Source organism: Gorilla gorilla, chromosome 5, assembly GCF_029281585.2.
Source record: "Gorilla gorilla gorilla isolate KB3781 chromosome 5, NHGRI_mGorGor1-v2.1_pri, whole genome shotgun sequence".
In the NCBI taxonomy this organism is placed as follows: domain Eukaryota; kingdom Metazoa; phylum Chordata; class Mammalia; order Primates; family Hominidae; genus Gorilla; species Gorilla gorilla.
Genome location: NC_073229.2, coordinates 111,268,902 through 111,274,830, shown reverse-complemented (window position 1 = coordinate 111,274,830; position 5,929 = coordinate 111,268,902). Strand labels below are relative to the sequence as shown.

The following is a 5,929-nucleotide window of genomic DNA, read 5'->3' as shown; positions in this document are numbered from 1 at the left end:
AAGGCAAATGCCACCATGCCTGGCTAATTTTTATATATATTTTTTGTAGAGATAGAGTTTCACCATGTTGCTTAAGCTGGTCTCAAACTCCTGGGCTCAAGCAATCCGTCCACCTCGGCCTCCCGGAGTGTTGGGATTATAGGCGTGAGCCACTGCGCCAGGCCGCATTTTTATTTTAAATTATCTCATTGACAACACAATTAGGTGCTCCTTCAATTATGTTGAAATCATGGAATTAGAAACTACCTAACTTGCAAATAGATTTGTTGTTCAGTCATTAGAGTTATTTCATTTCTGGGAAGTCTCCCAAAGAGGCTTCACTAAGAGTTATCAGATGATTATTAGTTCCTCTTACTCTTTCACTTAGAGGCATCTCAATATACACAGAAAATGCTAGGAAAATCTAAAAGTTGTTAGTTCACCGTTGCAAATATAATATTTCACCTGATATGTGATTTACTTATTTTTGGTAAAATTCTTGGAGCTTCAGGGTTAGCTCATTCAATCTATGGAAATCATCCAACGTGTAAAATAATTGGCTAAACCAGTCTTTTTGTCAAACCAATGAGCCAAATCATACTTTCCTTTTTTTTTTTTTTTTTTTGAGAATGGGTATCACTCTGTTGCCCAGGCTGGAATGAAGTGGTGCGATCACAACTCACCGCAGCCTTAATCTCTCAGGCTCAAGCGATCCTCCCATCTCAGCCTTCTGAGTAACCGGGACTACAGGCATTTATTTATTTATTTATTTATTTATTTATTTATTTATTTATTTATTTATTTTAGAAATGGAGTCTCACTATGTTGCCTAGTCTGGTCTTGAACTCCTGGACTGAAGCCATCCTTCTACCTCAGCCTCCCAAAGTGCTGGGATTACAGGCATGAGTCACTGTGCGGAGATTCACGCTTACTTTCCATCAGAATAAAAAAAAGACTTCATTTTTGAGTGAAATATATGAGTTAATATACATCCCAGTAATTAAAATCTTCCTTCCTAATTTTAAGACCAAGATAAATATTTAGGTAAGTCATGAAGCTTTGGCAGGAGTTTGTTACAGAATGAAATAACGGACTGCCACTTGTCTGAGTCTCTTTTCTTCCGAGAAGAATCTATTGTTTGGGGTAATGCATTTTGTGATTATGTGTAGAAGTTGGAAGAGATGAGGTTGTTGAGCAAAATTGCCATGATTTTTGCGGCCCCACTCAATCATACATCTACGGTTCACTATGAATAGAAATAGATTGGCTGCCCGTAGCTTCCCAGCCCGAGGCCCGGGGGGCGCGCACCTCTGCTCCGGCGCGGGGCGGGCCCTGGAGGAGGGACTGGCGGGTCCCTTCCTCCGCGCCGGCCCCAGGCCCGCCGCCGCCGCCGCGCTGCGAGACCCCATTCCCGAGCTGCCGCTGTTGTCGCTCACTCGGCGCCTCCCTCCCGGACGCCCTCTCCTCTGGACGATGGCGCGCGGTGGCCGCAGCCGCCGCCTGGGGCTAGTCCTGGGGCTCGTCCCGGAGCTGCTGCTGGCGCTGGTGCTGGCCTGCGGGCGCTGCGGGCCAAGCCCACCGTGCGCAAGGAGCGCGTGGTGCGGCCTGACTCGGAGCTGGGCGAGCGGCTCCCAGAGGTCAACCAGAGCTTCCAGTACCGCCATGAGGCCTTCCTGGGCAAGGAGGACTCTAAGACCTTCGACCAGCTCACCCTGGACAAGAGCAAGGAGAGGCTGGGGAAGATTGTTGATCGAATCAACAATGATGGAGATGGCTTTGGCACTACTGAGGAGCTGAAAACCTGGATCAAACGGGTGCAGAAAAGATACATCTTCGATGATGTCGCCAAAGTCTGGCGGGATTACGATAGGGACGAGGATGATAAAATTTACTAGGAAGAATACAAACAAGCCACCTATGACCTAGGAAACCCCGCGGAGTTTCATGATTCTTCAGATCATTACACCTTTAAAAAGATGCTGCCGCGTGACGAGAGAAGATTCAAAGCTGCAGACCTCGATGGCGCCCTGACAGCCACTCGGGAGGAGTTCACTGCCTTTCTGCATACCGAAGAGTTTGAGCATATGAAGGAAATCGTGGTTTTGGAAACCCTGGAGGACAACGACAAGAACGGGGATGGGTTTGTGGATCAGGATGAATATATTGTGGTTATGTTTTCCCATGAGGAGAATGGCTCTGAGCCAGACTGGGTTTTATCAGAACGAGAGCAATTTAACGAATTCCGGGATCTGAACAAGGACCGGAAGTTGGACAAAGACGAGATTCGCCACTGGATCCTCTCTCAAGATTATGATCATGCACAGGGTGAGGCCAGGCATCTAGTATATATGAGTCAGACAAAAACAAGAATGAGAGGCTAAAGAGGAAATATTGGAGAACTGGAACATGTTTGTTGGAAGCCAAGCTACCAATTATGGGGAAGATCTCACAAAAAATCATGATGAGCTTTGATAGACACTCACCAGAATATGCCAGACTGTCATAGGCGTTGTTATTGTCTTGGATGGTTGCTACAATTGTCTAATTTACAGCAGTTGTGTTCCTAAAAAAGCAAGTTTATACCTCAGATTGGGGTATAAAAATTGTTTTTCACTCAGTATTTACTGGAAAATGGACATTACTATTCTTTCAGTAAGATTTCTCTCAAAACACATGAAAACCTTGGTAAATTGCAGTTCTCTCTGGGGATATATTGGTACAGCATGACTTTTTAAAAGTTTTTTTTTCAGCTGGGCGTTCTGGCTCGAGCCTGTAATCCCAGCAATTTGGAAGGCTGAGATGGGCAAATCACGAGGTTAGGAGTTCAAGACCAGCCTGGCCAACATAGTGAAACCCCGTCTCTACTAAAAAAAATACAAAAAAAAAAAAAAAATAGCCAGGCATGGTGGCAGGCACCTGTAGTCCCAGCTACTTGGGAGGCTAAGGCAGGAGAATCACCTGAACCTGGGAGTTGGAGGTTGCAGTGATCCAAGATTGCGCCATTGCACTCCAGCCTGGGTGACACAACGAGACTCTGTCTCAAAAAACAAACGAAAAACAAAAAAAACCTTTTTATTAATTTTTTTTAAATTAAAACTTAAAGCGGAACAAAACTTGAAAAAGCTCTGTTCTTCAGAAGTTGGGTGGGTTGGGGGAGGCAGTAATATGAAGTGACTGCTATGTATTTTAACTACCAGATTTTATATACTTGCCACTGTTAACTAGTTGGAAAGTGGAAATTCTGATCAAAAGTGGTATCATCCTAGGTAAGCTTATTTCAGAATAAGTCTAATATTTCAGATTCTTCCTTCTCGACTTTATACTCTGAGCTGTTACTGTAAGTGATGTGTATGAAACCTCCATGCATTTTCCAGGATGGACCTGCTAATATGCACAATAAATCCATGTCTTTGTTTTTCTACTAAAAAGCAATCAAGAAAGATAATGTGAAAAAGAAAGGAATTTAGAGGTAGGGAAAAAGATGAATGTCATACATTTGAAGAACTATAGGAAAATTATAAACACTAAATATACTTGAGAAAACTTTCTTGATATGCCAGTGAGGTAGGCCTGATCTTTGAAATAGTGAATAGGAATACAATGCGTTTCCTCGATGATCACTGATTAGAAGGAGGTGGTGGGATCCTTGGGAAGCCAAATGTAGTAAAGTTCTGGATCATGTCCCATCCAGTCCAGTGAATCCACGACCCTCGGGCCTCTCCCCTGAGAGCAGCTTATGCTATGGAATGAGGACAAGGTGATATTCTGAGTCATGGACTGAATTGGCAGACACAACCTGTACTTATTAAAATTCCACCTTGTAAGGAGGAGGTGAATGAAATAAAGGATCCCCCTAAGGATTAAAAAAAAAAAAAAAGAGAAATAGGTTTAAGACAGAGAAAAGTGCTAAGACCTACTGTGGGTTTATGGTGTCCTCATTAAAGATGTCTTCATCCCGTTATCCTCAGCAAACTAACACAGGAACAGAGAACCAAACACAGCATGTTCTCGCTTACAAGAGGGAGCTGAATGATGAGAATACATGGACACATGTGGGGGAACAACGCACACTGGGGCCTGTGGGGAGGGGGTTGGTGGGGGGGAGGAAGAGCATCAGGAAGAATAGATAGTGGATGCTGGGCTTAATACCTAGGTGATGGGATGATTTGTGAAGCAAACCACCATGGCACTTGCTTACCTGTGTAACAGTAAGCACACGTACATCCTGTACACATACCCTGGAACTTAAAAGTTGAAGAAAAAGAAAAAAAGGATGGCTTCATCAACACAGATATTTTGAATTCTCCCTATGTTTTCACTCTAGAATTTTCATTCTCAAGGCGATTCAATACAGTCAGTTTTGGAATGCATGAAAGACATGTCTTTCTTTTGTAATTGAAAATGCAACTGTGAAAGGTGAGGGGAGATAGGAAGAAAGAACAGGCATATACTAGGTCAAGTTTTCTATAACTAATGTATGCCTTCTTATTAGTGAACTTTTTGTTTGTTTGTTTGCTTGTTTTTGAGATAGTCTCACCCAGGCTGGAGTGCGGTGGTGCCATCTCGGCTCGCTGCAACCTCCGCCTCCCAAGTCCAATCGATTCTCCTGTCTCATCCTCCTGAGTAGCTGGGACTACAGGTGTGCACCACCAGCCCGGCTAATTTTTGTATTTTTAGTAGAGAGGACATTTCACCACGTTGGCCAGGCTGGTCTCGAACTCTTGGCCTCAATCAACCTGCCCGCCTCAGCCTCCCAAAGTGCTGGCATTACAGCAGGAGCCACCACATCTGGCCTTCTATTAGTAAACTTTGAAAGGTCAGTTGATACCTTGTGTGGTTCCAAAAAGGTTTTAACAGCTTAAAAAGCTACAAATAATAAAGCAAAATAAAATGAGGGAACCAGAGTAAATGGAACATCAGGGTTTAGGAACGCTTTTACACTGTTGGTGGGAATGTAAATTAGTTCAACAATTGTGGAAGAGAGTGTGATGATCCCTCAAGGATCTAGAGCCGGAAATACCGTTTGACCCAGCAATCCCGTTACTGGGTATATACCCAAAGGATTATAAATCATTCTACTATAAAGACACATGCACATGTATGTTTATTGCAGCACTGTTCACAATAACAAAGACTTGGAACCAACCCAAATGCCATCAGTGATAGACTGGATAAAGAAAATATGGCATATATACACCATGGACTATTATGCAGCCATAAAAAAGGATGAGTTCACGTCCTTTGCAGGGACATGGGTGAAGCTAGAAGCCATCATTTTCAGCAAACTAACACAGGAACAGAAAACCAAACACCACATGTTCTCACTCATAAGTGGGAGTTGAACAATGAGAACACATGGACACAGGGAGGGGAACATCATACACCAGAGCCTGTTAGGGGGTTGGGGGAAAGGGCAGGGAGAGCGTTAGGAGAAATACCTAATGCATGCGGGGCTTAAAACCTAGATGAAGGGTTGATAGGTGTAGCAAACCACCATGGCACATGTATACCTATGTAACAAACCTGCACATTCTGCACATGTATCCCAGAACTTAAAGTAAAAAAAGAAAAAAGAAAAAAAAAAAGAAAGTAACATAAAGCTAAGAGCAAGATTGGAGCACAGAACATAGTGAGAGGCCCTTCATTCTCTTGTTAAGTTCAGGCCATAACTGTGAGTACAGTAGTCCCTTCTTACCCATGATTTCATTTTCCATGATTTAATTTACTACAGTCAATCATGATTTGAAAATATCCAATGGAAAATTTCAGAAATAATTCATGCATTTTAAATTGTAGGCTGTTCTGAGCAGTGTGGTGAAATCTCCTGCCATCGCACTCTGTCCTGCCTGGGATGTGAATCATCCCTTTGTCCAACATAAACACGCTGTATATGCTACCTAGTCATTAGTCATTTAGTAGGCCACTCAGGTATTAGTTAGGAATGACTGGG

General features: G+C 43.2%; 1 pseudogene; it reads left to right on the top strand.

Annotated features, from left to right (window-relative positions):
- Positions 1-1,452: 1,452 nt before the first annotated feature.
- Positions 1,453-2,724, top strand: LOC101124957 (reticulocalbin-1-like; annotated as a pseudogene).
- Positions 2,725-5,929: the final 3,205 nt, after the last annotated feature.